Source organism: Triturus cristatus, chromosome 4_1, assembly GCF_964204655.1.
Source record: "Triturus cristatus chromosome 4_1, aTriCri1.1, whole genome shotgun sequence".
NCBI lineage: Eukaryota > Metazoa > Chordata > Amphibia > Caudata > Salamandridae > Triturus > Triturus cristatus.
Window position 1 is genome coordinate 857,130,024 of NC_140585.1, and position 16,363 is coordinate 857,146,386.

At 49.0% G+C, this 16,363-nt stretch overlaps 1 protein-coding gene across 4 annotated transcripts in view; it reads left to right on the forward strand.

The window, feature by feature from the left end:
* IL15RA (interleukin 15 receptor subunit alpha) overlaps positions 1–16,363 on the forward strand; it is a 529,028-nt gene that overhangs the window by 86,230 nt on the left and 426,435 nt on the right. The window lies entirely within an intron of this gene.

Consider the following 16,363-nt stretch of genomic DNA (forward strand, 5'->3'; position numbering starts at 1 on the left):
CTCACCTTGGATGTTCTGTATGTTGCAGTTGTGCCTGGTTGGGCTGTACTGGAAAAGGCGGAAAGGGCATAGGAGGGGGAGGAGAAAAGATATTGCGTGTCTGCTTTCGAGTGCCTCCTACATGCGGGTGTTAATATTGCCTGATTCTAGCTTGACGGGCTGCTGGATGTTATGGACATGTGTTGTGCGTGCACTCATTTCTATGCCACGGCTGTCACCTGATATACTATAGCATTGTGAGTCACTCTTGTTTGTTTTCATCGTTAAATAAAGATTTAGAAAAAAGGTTTGGCCTTGATGAAGTGACAACAGATGTTGTTAAGTTGCGCGACACGTGTTGTCCGATTTCTTTATAACATAAGACTTTGACTCCAAATAAATGATCCATGTCCGTTGTGACAATAGTTTGTAAAGCTTAAATTGATTTTTATACAACGACAATCATTACACAATTATAGGCCTCAATTCTTGTCCTCTATAAGTTTATTTAGCTAGTGCCTGGGATTTAGGCACTATACCTTGTTTGAGGTTTAGCGGTCTATTGTAGAGCCCCTCTCTCCTCGGCTTCTGCTTGGCATTAATTTCCTCCAGAAGGAAGGACCAGGTTTCGGGCCTAGGTGCTTCCACGTGGAGGAGTCCTCGAAGGACATCCAAACTAGGATGCAGGTGACCTGGAGTCCCATGGGTGAAAGGGAGACATCTCTATGTGTCTTTACAGACTGGGGCAAGATAGGGCTGTGGGAAGGGAATGGTGTCTCCAGACTGGAAAGTGACAAACATTTTTTCTAAGGCCTGCTGGATTGCAAATACCATTTAAAAGGAGAGGGGGAGTCTGTGCCTTGTAATCCATTTCAGGGTTGAATAATAAACATGTTCCAAGCAGATGCAACATTCAGAGCAGCACCTGGCAAGCAGTGCACACAAAGTGGTGGCCTTATAGCCTCCGACAAATCAGAATATTCTTCACTGAAAAGAGTAGTCCTTTAGCGAGCCCATACCGGGGTTAGCCCATGAGGCGTATGAAAATAGATAGGAACTTTTTCCCTGTTGTTTACTGTCTTTTTATGCACCAGTGTACCATATAGGGTTTAGAAATGTGCAACCGGTTAGGATACATTTATCACAGTCAAACACCTCTTTACAACAACCCATTTCTTTAACTCTGTTTGTAAAGAAATTTACAGAAATGTAGAAAATTGAAAGGGCAGAGTTATCGCACTCAGGCAGCCTCAGTCAAGCCAGTAAACTATCTTTATCTACCAACATTCTGAGTTAGCAAATACTGAAAGTAGGCCTGCCATGAAGTAAATGGCTTTTGGACCCAAACTAAAATAACACTCAAAGCGTGTGTTATTGTATTGGCTGGCAGTGGGCGATGTACAAGAGGCCAGAAGGCACATTTGTCAGGTTGCCTCTGCAACACCAGAGCATGCGTGTGCCCCAGGGCGTAGTAACAGGTGACCAGGAAAAACACATGCCTTCACAAGCTGAGGGGCAACCTCGTGTGTCTCGAGCAACCACGAGACCTGGAGAGTTCTTTGTGGGAAATAGAAGCAATCACTCCGTCTGCCTCTGCGTGTTTGTGCAGGTGGAAAACCTACAGAGAGGCATAGCAGAAGGCACCTGAGGCTGTCTGGGTGGAAATACATCATGGGAATGTGGTGGCCGATGGGGCCACAGTGGGGGTAACAGCGAAGCCCCTAAGGCAAAACATTAAGAGATCAAAAGCAAAATATGCAGTTATGTAAGGACTGTACATGGAAAGGCATAAAAACAACATAGGTGCAGTCTGTCTTTTAGGAGTCTCTGCGGCATTGTAAATGCTGGGCTTCTGACATGACACCCTCTGCTAAAGTGATGAGGAGCAGCATTCCTCCTCGTCCTTCTAGATCCGCCAATGACCTTCGGCATGGTAGACCACTCCATTTTGCTAGAGCATGTGTCCACTGTGCTGGAGCCTCACAGCACGCCATAAGTGTGTTTAGATCTTTTCTCGAAGGCCCCACCCCACAAGTCATACTGAGCACCTTTACCATCAAACTGAGTACCTTTGATTCAAGCATTCCTCAAGGGTCGGCGTTATCCTCTACCTTATTACATATATATCTCCATCAACAGTTCCATATGTGTCAGCCCAGTGCTACAACAACACTCATATATTTGTTAAATCATTACAACATTCTAGCCCTGTTTGTGACGTTGAAGAGGTGCTATACAGATGCATACATGGTTGACCAGTAACTGCCTTGAGCATAAAAGTGAAATGACAGGTGTCAATGTTTTGGCTTATGAGGCAGGTTATCTATCTCTACTTAAAGTGCCTAAAATACCTAGACGAAACTTTCAACCAGCTGGCTAAAAGAAGAACTAGAGTATCATCCTGTTTTGTGATGCCACCACCCCCACCCAAGGGCGTAGTGAGGCACCCGCTAAAACCACTTAAGCGGGGGTGCCTGAGACAGATTAAATTGTTTGCCTGAGACAGATTAAATTGTTTTATGGCCCTTCCTAATTTTCAACTCTGGCTCGCAAGTCATTCCAGGTCAGAAAGAGAAACTAATAAATACAGAAGAATACATTTCAGTGGCACAACTCTCGGATGGTGGACAAAAGAAGCTTAAAAAGGTCACAGAGAGAATTTTTTAAAATGAGAAAGAAAACAAGCATTGGCATAGCCAATAGGTCTCGCTTTTGGGACCTTCTAAGTATTTAGTTATGCAGCACAATATCCTTGGTGCAACCACATCATCTGTTGCGTGGCTAAACACTTATAAGGTCCCAAAGGCGAGGCCTATTGGCTATGCCACTGCTTGGTGTGATAGTGTGTGTGTGGGTGTGGTTGTGGGTGAGGGTGAGGGTGTGGTTGTGGGTGTGTGTGTGGTTGTGTGGGTGCAGGTGTGGGTGTGTGTGTGGGTGGTTATGTGTGTGGGTGGTTATGTGTGTGTGTATGTGTGGTTGTGTGTGTGTGGTTGTGTGTGTGCGGTTGTGTGTGTGTGGTTGTCTACCACGCCGTCTACCATCGCTTTCTGTACCCTGTCGTTTAGTAGGCGACCCCACCACTCACAAACGCACCCCCGCCCGTGAACCACCAGATTGATAAAACAATTTGCTTTTCTAAATTGCTTAGGGTTGGGGTGGGGGGGCAGCTGATGCAACATGGTGCCTCACAGCACCTCTCTGGAGGAAGATTATATCAAAGGTGATTACTGACTCAGGATAGTTTAACTCTGGGATTACCAGCCAGAGACAGGTGGGGGGCAGGAGGGGTAGGGAGGGGCAGTGAGATAAGGAGAGGTGTTTGTGTGTCGAAAGAAGAAAGAGGCAATACAGCAAGGTGGGGCTGACAGAGCCGATAAAAAGAAGAAAAAAATCAAGAGATGGGCAGCGGTGCCAAGCGAAATATCTCAGGCCAGTCGAAAGGGGCCAGGGGACTGCAGTCAGTGTTCACGCTCCTCGGAGGGGCGCCGAGCTTTTCCCAATCCATAATGTGTTCACCTCAAAGGGGCGATATTTACTGTAACCTCTGGGGAGCGGCTTTGCCCCCTCCTACCTCAGTGTGATCTACCACACAAACAGCTTTTTGTGGTGTGTGTTCTCATATGAATACCAGTGAAAGGCAAGAGAACAGAAGGGAAATCTGATAGGAGAAAGGAGCAAGGGCAGAAAGAGGGCAAGGAGACACGAACGAGGAGAGAGGGAGGGACATATTGGAAAGATGAGGAGAGAGACAGGAGACGAAGTATGGGTGGTGAGACGTAGGAGGGAGGATGAGAGAATGCATAAAGGGACGGAGTATGTCTGGGGATAGAGAAAAGAGGGGAATACGAAATAATGTATGGATGGAATAGGGACGGGGAGCGATGGGGCAGTGCGAAGGAGAGAATATAGAAGGGGACAAGAGATTGGGGGTGAGAGCAAAATGCGGCAATACGAATAGCAACGTTATCCATCCAGCACGTCAAACCGCAGTGTTGTCCCCTTTAAGTGAATCAGAAAAATAGGGGGTAAGAAGAGAACACGTGAAACTACCAGACATAAGGAGGCAGTAGCTAGAGAGAGGGGAGAGGCTATGGGTGGAAAACGAGAGCGGAAAGGCGGGCGAGGAGCGCGTATTGTCGAAGGGAAGTCAAACAGGCGAAAGAGAGTGGATGGAAAGGACGGGGGTGCGGAGAGAGGCAGCGCGGAGGAAGGAGGGACGCGGAGACGGGGAGAAAGAGAGAAGAAAGCTGAATAGGGAGGGTTTAGGAAAACAGAGTGGAGGAGTGAGGAGAAAAGGACGAGAGGCTGCAGGGGTGGAAGGAGAGGGGGGAGGCATGGTCAGAGAGGAGAGATCATTTATGGAAAAATTGCATGTAGCAGACGATGCCTCCTGGAGGGAAAGAAGATCTTCCAGACAATCTCATTGCTGGGCAATTCCTTCTACTGGACTCCGGATCATTAGCGATGCGTGGCCGCGAGATGCGCTCTGTGGTGGGGGAGGGGGAGGAGCATTGAGGCGCAAAAGTGAAAGCAGGCTGGCTGGTGAGTGGTGTGCGATGTGCGCGCACCATGACGAGAGAGGAAAGCCATATGGCGCCTCTGCTAGTCATTGTGCGCGTAACCGCACGCCCGTCGCCAGTGCACGCGCCAGTGGCCTGAAGCGCTTCCCCAAAAGTGGATTGCATGGCGGCACGAAGCACGTGATTGTGCGCGTGCCCGCCATGCAATCCGCTTTTGGGAGCACTTTTGGGAGCCCCTTACTAGAGTCTCGGTGAGCGATCGCTTACGCGATAGCCAGGCGAGACCTAAAAAAGGAGCCGGCAAATGTAGTGAGACAGCACGAAGGAAGGAAAGAGGACTGCAAATAAGGAAAGACCATAGGAAAGTTAAAAGAAAGCAGAATTGAACCTAGGTACGAAAAAAGAATAGAAGGATGGAAAGAGATGGAAAGGGTAAAAGGAAGGGAAAAGGAAGGAAAAAAAAACATTGTTTGGAATGAATGGTAGCAAGAAGAAAAGAAGGAAGGAATGCAGAAAGAAAAAAGCGAAACAATTAAAGCAGATAAGTAGAATTTAATAATGGAAAAAAAAATAAACATGAAAGGATGATGGAATGAAAAAAAGAGAAAGGAGGATTGGATGTAAGAATAAAAAGTAGGATGGAAAGAAGGGGCGAAGGAAGGACAGAAGGATGGTAAGAAGAAAGGATGGGACAAAAAGAATGACAAGAAGAATGGGAAAAAGGAGGAAAGATGGAAAATAGGGAAGACAAACAGGAATATAAAGGACAGAAAGCTTAGGGCAAGAAAGAAGCACAAATGAAAAGAATGGGCAAAAGGAAAGAATGATGGAAAGAAGGAATGAATGCAGAATGGAAAAGGAGAAAAGAAAGAAAAATAGATAATAGGAAATAAAGATAGTGAGAAAAGGGCAAAAAATGAAAGAGGTTAATACAGGTAAATGTGCCATTTTGGTCACATTCCTTTCAAATGTAGCTGTAAATGCATCATTTTGAAGACTTTCTGAAAATTTCCCCCAGGGACACAATTCCTACAGGCCTTCGATCGCTTACTTTGCCTGAACATTTCGTGTGGCTCAATGTGGGGGGGGGGGGGTTGGAAGGGGGGTATTTTATTTCTCTGTCTACTCCCTTGCCCCCATCTCCTACAACCAAGTAAATTCCACCGCTAAAAATTGTTTCTTTCAATTTAAAATTCTTGTACTCCGCACCACTAAATGAAAAAAACTGATGCCTTGTGGGGGAACATGGGAATTAATGTCCATCTCCATTATTGCAGTGCCCTTTAGTGTGGCTTCCAAAAATTCCTTCTTTGTCTGCAGAGGGCCCATAATTCTGCCTTGAGATTAGTCTCAGGCCTGGGCTGAAAAGATCATGTCTCAGTTGAATGGTGAGCCTTGCACTGGCTTCCAGTTACTAACAGAATCCTTTATAAGGTCACCTGTCTGGCATTCAAGTGCTTACATCAATGATTATCTGTATCAGTATCTCAGATGCTTTTTGTAAGCATTGGCTTGTACACTGTGTTTTGAAAATGCTTTGCCAGGGGCAGCACTCAGACAAGGAATCCTTTATAGCCTGCTTTCAAGAGTCTACCTTCTAACCTAAAAGGTGTAAACCATCACAGGCCGTGGTGCTGGAACAATTATTAGAGGAGAGATGCTTGGCACTAACATTATCTCAGTAAAGATATAGGGGATACGTCACAGCCAGTCACGGCTGCTGTCTAGAAGCAGCAGTGAGGCAGGTGGGGACGAAGAGGCGGGGTTGGGGGTGGCAAATCAGGTAAAAACAAAACCACATACCTCCTGGCTGGCCGGCCGGCCAGCCACCGCCACCTCTCCTGTGTTCAGTCCCGACCTCTTCCTGGCTTCTTGTGAGAAACAGGAAGCACCAGGGCTCCTACGCTCCCCGCAGCCGATCACAACGCTGTGATGCAGCATTGTGATTGGTCTGAGCGCCTTGACACGACGCTCAGCTAGGGTCTGGAAGGGTGGGCATGTTTTGACTGAAATAGTGATGCACTTACACCTTCTCTTTTAATGCAGAGTGGTGGTATGGGGTTAAGTCTTGACATAATTCTCTAACACACTGGAATTTGTTTTAGGAGTTGTTGGATAGAGGATGTGGCCTTACGGCTAGAACGGTCGACCTCGGAGCTGGGGAACCGGGTTTGAGTCTCAGCAGAGACGCTCAACAACCTGTGATTCTGGGCAAATCACTTAAACTCCCCGTGCCCAACAAAAATGAATGTGTCCTTGTGTAACGCACCTGGTGCTCATGTAAAGCGCTCTGATACCTTCGGGTCAAGTACGTGCTATATAAAACTCTGAACAAAAGAAACAAAATTAGGAGTGGAGCTCAAAGTCCACGTCTGAAGGCGTGGAAAGAAAGGAACTGACACCGCCATGCTTGTATACGGTTCTGCTCTGTCCCTTCTGGGACAGCACAGAGCCAATGTGGAGCCGCACTGCATCACCTAGTAGTGTGCAGGAGTACTGATGAAAAATAGTTTAGGATCTGGTTTGGCGCCTGGGGAGTATTTGAACGTGAGAATTCTGTGGTGAGAAGTTTCCATCAGAAAATAATAATTTGTGAGCTTTTCATTCCAGGAAACTCCATATGAAATTCTTGGTCCAACTATGTACTTAACCCTTTTAATTTCTTTCTATGCACAGATTGTCGATATTAAACATTTCCACCATTTTTAATCATTCATTACAGAATCCACTGTCAGTGCTGGACAGGGCGGGATCTGTTTTACAAAGATTGGAGCCTGTGACACCTGGGGCGCCGATCTGGGCATGGACATTGTGGTGGCGGACTGGCTATACAGCTGCAACCAGACGAAGAAGCTGTCGACAAATTATCGGCTCCGTCTGATACATTTCAAGTTCCTGCACAGGCTATACCGCACCCCTGCTCAGCTACACAAGCTAGGGCTCATCCCGACTAACACGTGTATGCGCTGTGCGGCCCCCGCGGCAGACTTCGCACATTTAGCGTGGCTATGCCCTAAGGTTTCTGAATTTTGGCGGACAGTGTGCTCCATAGTTTCAGACATTACCGGTGCTGTTGTGCACCCGGACCCCCCCCTGTGCTTGCTTGGCTTCGTTAAATTCTGCCCTGATGCTTCCTGATGCCTAATTGCGATGCTAATGGTCTTGGCCAGACGTAGGGTGGCGAAGTGCTGGGGCCGCAGGGCTGCTCCTAAGGCCAAGAGCTGGCTGGAGGATGCCTCTATCGGAGTTCTGGGACTTACTGCCCGCCAGGTCCCGTCCAGTGGACATTTGGGGCCCTCTGATCATTTACCTCCACTCATGCACTCCCCCCAGCGGCGCTGCCTCTCCCGCGCTCCCTGCCGGCCCTGTGCCTGCGGCGGCCGCCGGTGTTGGCCGGTGACTGTTCCCCTCTTCCTCATTGGCCGCGCTGCTTCATGTGGCTTACCATTACTGTTTTGTCCCTAGTGTGCAAACGCTGTGATTTAGCCCTAACATATTCATGTCTCTCTCAAGGTGCAGTTGAATTGTTCCCTAATGCCTGACTTGAGCTATACTGTGTTCATCTGAGCTGTTTTATTGCACGATGTAATGTGTCTGCATTTCGGTGACTCAATAAAGGTTTTTGAAGAAAAAAAATAAAAAATTAAAAAAAGATCGGAGCCTGTGACATACGGGCTATACAATAAACTGGGTATCAGGCACATTAGTTCACTGGCCTATGTGACTATATATTGAACCTGCGACTAACATCACACACATGAATCTCTGCTGTAGGTGCATAAACGTGCCTTGGCCCCCAGTCACAGCACTCCGCATACCGCGCCCTCCGCCCCAATTAGCACTTGATATTAGACTGTGTTGAGGCATAAGCCTCCTCCCATGAACTAACAATTTGCATTTTGAAGTATATCACTCATCACCCACCCATGCTTCACCCTCAAAAATGTTGAGGAAATAAACACGAAATTCTCTATACTATCATCTGACTCCCATGTATAAATAAGAAGACTGGAAGTATAGAGAATCGATCCACGCCTCCCCGCTGCCCAGCCAGAAAGGTCGTGCAGTCTTTAAAAGCATCCCACAATAATGCTGCATGACACCTCGCAGCTCACCCCATCCTGGAGAAGTGCCAGTTTCCACTCGCGGCTGGGGTCCTTGGAGGACAGCACTGGACTGGCCAGAAATGAATGTTTTTAGCATAGCATCAGCAGACACTACTCTAAGTAACAAAAGTGCTTCCAACACACGAGCCAACGCCAGAACCAAGTACTCCGCTGTGTTTAATTTATTAACTTAATCCAAATGTTCTTGTAAACCGGTGAGGGTTGTGACGTAGTTTACAGAAGGCAGTCAGAATTAGAGCATTCAGACCCAAAGTGTTTTAACATGTATGTGACCAACATCTGTGCATTGATCGTCCCATGTAGACGGAGCTACCGAGCTTCCCAGTTCCGTGTGGCACTACCTGCCCCAGTCCAGTTTTATTTTCTTTGGTTTACAATGGGAAAAGCAAAACAAAATGTCCCGGAATGCAAATAAAAAAACACCGACCGAAGCAAACGGCCAAACCTGCAGCTTGGGAGTTTGGCAGGGGTGTGTGGAAGCAGAGGCTCCTGGGAGAGGAGGTTGCTCCATCCATCTGAAGCCGTGTAATGGGGCTGAACCCGCACCTTCTGCAGCCTGCGAGTTTGGCAGGGGTGTGTGGAAGCGGGGCCTCGAGGGATGGAAGCTGCTCCATCCATCTGAAGCCGTGTGGTGGAGCTGAACCCGCACCTTCTGCAGCCTGGGAGTTTGGCAGGGGTGTGTGGAAGCAGAGGCTCCTGGGAGAGGAGGTTGCTCCATCCATCTGAAGCCGTGTGATGGGCTGAACCCGGACCTTCTGCAGCCTGGGAGTTTGGCAGGGGTGTGTGGAAGCGGGGCCTCGAGGGATGGAAGCTGCTCCAGCCATCTGAAGCCGTGTGATGGAGCTGAACCCGCACCTTCTGCAGCCTGGGAGTTTGGCAGGGGTGTGTGGAAGCGGGGCCTCGAGGGATGGAAGCTGCTCCATCCATCTGAAGCCGTGTGATGTGGCTGAACCCGCACCTTCTGCAGCTTGGGAGTTTGACAGGGGTGTGTGGAAGCGGGGCCTCGAGGGATGGAAGCTGCTCCAGCCATCTGAAGCCGTGTGATGGAGCTGAACCCGCACCTTCTGCAGCCTGGGAGTTTGGCAGGGGTGTGTGGAAGCAGGGCCTCGAGGGATGGAAGCTGCTCCATCCATCTGAAGCCGTGTGATGGAGCTGAACCCGCACCTTCTGCAGCCTGGGAGTTTGGCAGGGGTGTGTGGAAGCGGGGCCTCGAGGGATGGAAGCTGCTCCATCCATCTGAAGCCGTGTGATGGAGCTGAACCCGCACCTTCTGCAGCCTGGGAGTTTGGCAGGGGTGTGTGGAAGCGGGGCCTCGAAGGATGGAAGCTGCTCCATCCATCTGAAGCCGTGTGATGTGGCTGAACCCGCACCTTCTGCAGCTTGGGAGTTTGACAGGGGTGTGTGGAAGCGGGGCCTCGAGGGATGGAAGCTGCTCCAGCCATCTGAAGCCGTGTGATGGAGCTGAACCCGCACCTTCTGCAGCCTGGGAGTTTGGCAGGGGTGTGTGGAAGCAGGGCCTCGAGGGATGGAAGCTGCTCCATCCATCTGAAGCCGTGTGATGGAGCTGAACCCGCACCTTCTGCAGCCTGGGAGTTTGGCAGGGGTGTGTGGAAGCGGGGCCTCGAGGGATGGAAGCTGCTCCATCCATCTGAAGCCGTGTGATGGAGCTGAACCCGCACCTTCTGCAGCCTGGGAGTTTGGCAGGGGTGTGTGGAAGCGGGGCCTCGAGGGATGGAAGCTGCTCCATCCATCTGAAGCCGTGTGATGGAGCTGAACCCGCACCTTCTGCAGCCTGGGAGTTTGGCAGGGGTGTGTGGAAGCAGGGCCTCGAGGGATGGAAGCTGCTCCAGCCATCTGAAGCCGTGTGATGGAGCTGAACCCGCACCTTCTACAGCCTGGGAGTTTGGCAGGGGTGTGTGGAAGCGGGGCCTCGAGGGATGGAAGCTGCTCCATCCATCTGAAGCCGTGTGATGGAGCTGAACCCGCACCTTCTGCAGCCTGGGAGTTTGGCAGGGGTGTGTGGAAGCAGAGGCTCCTGGGAGAGGAGGTTGCTCCATCCATCTGAAGCCGTGTGATGGAGCTGAACCCGCACCTTCTGCAGCCTGGGAGTTTGGCAGGGGTGTGTGGAAGCGGGGCCTCGAGGGATGGAAGCTGCTCCATCCATCTGAAGCCGTGTGATGGAGCTGAACCCGCACCTTCTGCAGCCTGGGAGTTTGGCAGGGGTGTGTGGAAGCGGGGCCTCGAGGGATGGAAGCTGCTCCATCCATCTGAAGCCGTGTGATGGAGCTGAACCCGCACCTTCTGCAGCCTGGGAGTTTGGCAGGGGTGTGTGGAAGCAGGGCCTCGAGGGATGGAAGCTGCTCCATCCATCTGAAGCCGTGTGATGGAGCTAAACCCGCACCTTCTGCAGCCTGGGAGTTTGGCAGGGGTGTGTGAAAGCGGGGCCTCGAGGGATGGAAGCTGCTCCATCCATCTGAAGCCGTGTGATGGAGCTGAACCCGCACCTTCTGCAGCCTGGGAGTTTGGCAGGGGTGTGTGGAAGCAGAGGCTCCTGGGAGAGGAGGTTGCTCCATCCATCTGAAGCCGTGTGATGGGGCTGAACCCGCACCTTCTGCAGCCTGGGAGTTTGGCAGGGGTGTGTGGAAGCGGGGCCTCGAGGGATGGAAGCTGCTCCATCCATCTGAAGCCGTGTGATGGAGCTGAACCCGGACCTTCTGCAGCTTGGGAGTGTCCTAGTAGTAGAGTTCTCTCCTGCTGATATGGTAAAGGATCGGTGCCGTGCCAAATCCAGATCAGAAACACATTACCAAACCTGGTTGGAAACTAGTGTAAGCCTTTTGTAACCGTTTCCATGCAGGCCTCTCGAAAAAGATGTATGAAGCTCAGTCCCTTCCCAGACACCATGAAGTCTCAAATGACGAAATCAAATGAAGCCTTACAGTGTCCTCCAAGTGACCTTTAGCTTTGCTAATTAACATATTCACCACATTTACATTTCTTTTAGGAAGAAGGCAGCCTTTCGCTGCCAGCTCTTCCTCACACAGTATAGATATAGTGCGAGGAGCACAACGTGCAAGTCGCCACTCACCACCACAACTGGCACCAGCGGGCTTTCAGGAAAGAAAAGCACTTGTGGTGGTTTAACCAGGGCGTGGCCTTTATTTTGCGCATTAAATTCCAAGATTATCATTGCACTTGTTTGGGTGGCAAGTCTACTAAAGACATCATAGGGAGAGAAAGAACAGCATTCAGAAAATACAACTACACATTTTACTTTGCAAAACCCTCCACATGGGTTTATCATGAATTATGTTGTCAATGTTGTGCTAGAAGGCCCCAAGCATGCAACACCTCACATCCTGTGACATTGTGGCTATATTTGTGAGGAACATATATGCTGCAAACTTGCAACTGGACACCCCCTCTACCTCAGAGGGGTACCAAGGTAGCACAACCCCCGGGGACCGCATAGCGCACCAGCCCTGCTGTGGTACCTGAACACATGTGTAGCCCCCAAAGTTCAAGATCAGACCAGACATCACTGGGGAGGGCAGGAGGGTCCAGGACCACCAGCATGTCAGTCCCCTCTTCCACCAGACTTGTGCCCACTCAATACACCTTGCTCAGGGGTCAGTACAGTCAAAAGTCCAAGACTTGGGTATCCCCAAGTCATTCTGCTGCCAAGGACACCGTCACAGGGCGAGGAGATAACTGGCAAACTCATCCCCCGCAATTTCCAGCAGTGTTCGTCAGTGGCCCCTAGGATAGTCTGAATAAAAAGCTCCTGCCCCCGAAAGGGCAAGTGTACCCCATCTCTTTGGAAAAGCACAGTTCTAGGCAGTTGCAGTAAACTGTGTCATATCGAGACCCATGGACGAAACCGCCAAGAGTTTTTGAACTAAGTGATTCAGCCTCTTGACAGAATCATTTACTGCCCTGACAGGTGTCCACCTAGGCCAGATTGACCATGGAATTACATGACCAGAATATTACTGCACTTCCTTACTTTAGAGAGTGTGGAAAACAAAGCCTCTCGCATCCCCCTCCTCCTCAAGGGAACCGTATAGTTACCCCCTCGTGAATGATGAGAACCTCAGGGGCAGACAAATCACCTTTCTCCAGTGCCCCCTAGAGGTGGTTAAAAAGATTGTCCAGTCAGACCCCCCGATACCCACCCAAGTGATGTTTGAAACCCGCGTCCAGCTGGGCCCTTTTGAGACTAAATCCAAAATTGCCGCTCTGCAAATAAAAGAATGCCCACACCAGCACACATTAAGCAGTCCCCACTCGCCAGCTGTGAAAAGAGACAATAGAGAAGCGTTACCCGGAGTTAGAAGACCGTAGCATTTTTTTTCTCACAAACCTTATGATCGATCGGCTCATTTCACTTTCACTGCTTCGGTGCTCGTGGGGCTATCTCAGCACCAAAGCACACAGTAGAGGTATCATTGGAAAGGGAAGAACCTCCCCTTTCCAATTTTTGATGTAGTTTAGGGGTGGGGGCAGCCCAGAATGGGCATGCCAATGCCCCCACCCCAGCCCCAAAAACTATGCACAGTTTTTTTGCATCCCCAGGGGGCAGATATGGGCAACAGCCACCGATCACAGTCCCACTTGGGGGGCAGAAATCCCAATAGGCACTAGCGACTATTCTTTTCATTGTTTAGTGGTGGTGGCTGCTAAGAATGGGCATACCCCGTTTCCCCCAAGAAAATAGGCACAGTCTTTCGGCGCCCCCGTGGGAGATATTGGCAGAAATAACCACCGATCTGCCATCCGGGGGGGAAGGGTAGGGGCAAATACCCACTAGGCACTAGGGACTATTTTTTATATTGTGTAGGGGTGGTAAGGTATTATTGTTATCAGGATACCGAGGGGAACGTTAGGTGGTAGGAAATGTCTGGTAGCACAGTGATCTCACACAGAAATGTGAGAAACATTTTATTTGTTTTAGCTAAAATTGAGATTTGCAGGGGATTCTTCTTGGTAAGAAAACATTGGGGGTCAACACAAGCCACACCTCCCTCGACTCCCCCGGGTGTCTAGTTGTCAGAAATGTCTGGGTTGGTAGGTTTACCTAGATGGTCGCTGAGCCTGGGACCAAAAGCGCAGGTGCCCCCCCTCCATAGATAGGGTTGTTTTGTTATAGATCATTTTGATGTGTCCATAGTACGTTTTGGGCCCTTCCCTGTTGCGGGCACGTGGCCCACCCACACAAGTGAGGTAGAATTTTTATCAGAGGCCTGGGGGAACGCTGGGTGGTAGGAAACGTGTGGCTGCCTGCAGATTCCAGGACTTTTCCTTACAGAAATGCAAGGAAAATGTGCTTTTATAGGCAAAGTTTGCGCTTTGCAGGGGATTCTGGGTAAAGTACTTGGTGAAAGCCATGCAAGTCACCCCACCTTGGACTCCCCCGGGTGTCTAGTTTTTAAAAATGTGCTGATTTGATAGGTTTCCCTAGGTGCCAGTTGAGCTAGGGCTCATTTCCACAGCTAACCACATTGCAAAAACCCCATTGTTTTTCAGTGGAAAAATGTGATGCGCCTACGTTGCGTTTGCCGCCCTTTCGTGTCACAGGCACTTGGCCTACCCACACAAGTGAGGTACTGTTTTTCTCAGGAGACTTGGGGGAATGCTGGGTGGTAGGAATTTTGTGGCTGCTTGCAGATTCCAGGACTTTTTCTCACAGAAATGCAAAGAAAATGTGTGATTTTTTTAATGCAAAGTTTGAGCTTTGCAGGGGTTCTGGGTTAACTAACATAGTGAGAGCCATGCAAGTTAGCTCACCCTGGATATCCGTAGGTGTCTAGTTTTCAAAAATGTACAAGTTGGCTAGGTTCCACAGGATCTAGCTGAGGTAGGGTCCAAAATCTAGAGGCCTGGGAGGGCCATACGTTATTCTGAGCTCACCATTTTCATCATCGTTTACATCGCTATTTTAAATAAAACATTTCTGGACTAGAAGAAGCAAGTAGAGGGCAGCAGTTATGGAAGTGAGGATTGAACTGAGCGGGTTTACATGTCTCCAACAGGAAGCTGTACTTTGAGACATGTGATTCCCAGTCTACCTGAACTGAGAAAAAACCAAGAAATGTGAAAAAAGGCCATTGTTTTTGTGCAGATTAACACATTGCCGCAGTGCAATGTGATCCAGCAGGGTGCGGTAGCGGATGCTGGGCGAGTAACTGTGCCGTCTGGTGGGAGGCCAGTAAAGGTCCAATGTGTGTGTTGCCGAAGAGTCGGTAAAAGCATCCCTTAATGGCCGATCACCTTCTTTAGTTTTGTTACCGTCTAGGAGCATCTGGAGCTGGACCACAGCTGGAGCCGAGCACTCTGCCCACCTGGGAAAAGTAAATTACAGCTTTCAAAAGCTGGAGGAAAGAGATGAGCTGGGTTCTGAAAGTTTTTGAGACTTTGTCAGACTACATACTCTTTTGGAATGTCGGATACATCTGTCTGTATTATGTAATTACATTGATAATAACAATGGTTCAAGTGAATGTATTTTTGGCACGTAAAAAATAAATGTTAAGCACTACCAAAGGAACCCAGCTATCAGCCTTTGAATGCAATAGAATTTAGTTAAATATTACAGAGTTTCAAACTTATGCCTTGAAAGAAACATGGAGTTGGTGGAGGAGGCTGCATTACTCATTCAGCTATCTTAACTAGGATTGTAACTTGAGAGCACCACGTAACACCAAGATCTCTGAAACAAGATCATTAACCCACTAAACTATCCTATGTAAAAAAAAAACACACACATTTTTGACTTGCACGTTACACCCATTGCCCTGTAGTGCCCAGAGTAAGCCTCTGTGTTATTTTACGATGCTTCAAACCTGTGATGGCGCACACGCTTGTCCAGCAAGCCCGTTAACCAAGAGTTAGCTTACCACTAATATACCCTTAAAAGTACTGGAATCACATAAATACCTGCTGTGAGTGTCAGAGTGTCTTATCCCCAGGATTTTCAGTGGGCCTGATCCTGCTGGTATTTAGTGCCAGCAAAGAAACAAGCACTGGCAAAGCCAATAGGCCTTGCCTTTGCAAGAGCTATTGGCTTTGCCAATATGTTTTAGCCATGTTGCACACAAGGGTGGCTGCTGTTCAACATGGCTAAAAGTTAGTGGGGTGATGGAGAGTGACGTGGAATGTTGTAAAGTGAAGCATTATGGAGCACCGCGGAGGGAGTACTTTATCGTCGAGTGGAAGGGTGTAGAGTTGAGTGGTGCAGAATGTCAGAGTGGAGTAGACTGCTGTGGAGTGGCATAGATAAAGTGTTGTGGAGTGGTGTAGAGCAGAGTGGAGTGGTGTAGAGGTTGTTGCATAGAGTGTTGTAGAGTAGAGTGGCGGAGAGCAGAGTAGGTTGCTTTAGAGTGGAGTGGCATAGAGTGGAGTAGTGTAAGAGAAGGGAATGGCATAGAGTGAAGTAGAGTTTTGTCGAGGAGAATGGAGTGGCATGGAGTGGCATAGAGTGGTGTAGTGTTTGAGTGAATAGAGTGGAGTAAAGTTGCATAATGTTGTAGAGTGGCATAGAGTGGAGTACAGTGTTGTAGAGTGGAGTAGAGCATCATAGAGTAGAGTATCATAGAGTGGAGTGTCGTAGGGTGGCCTAGAGTGAAGTGGTGTAAAGTACAGTGGTACAGAGTAGAATAGCATACAGTGTATTGGTTTTGAGTAAAGTGGTGTAGAGTGCTTTAGCGTAGAGGGCAGTGACATAGAGAAAAGTTGTGT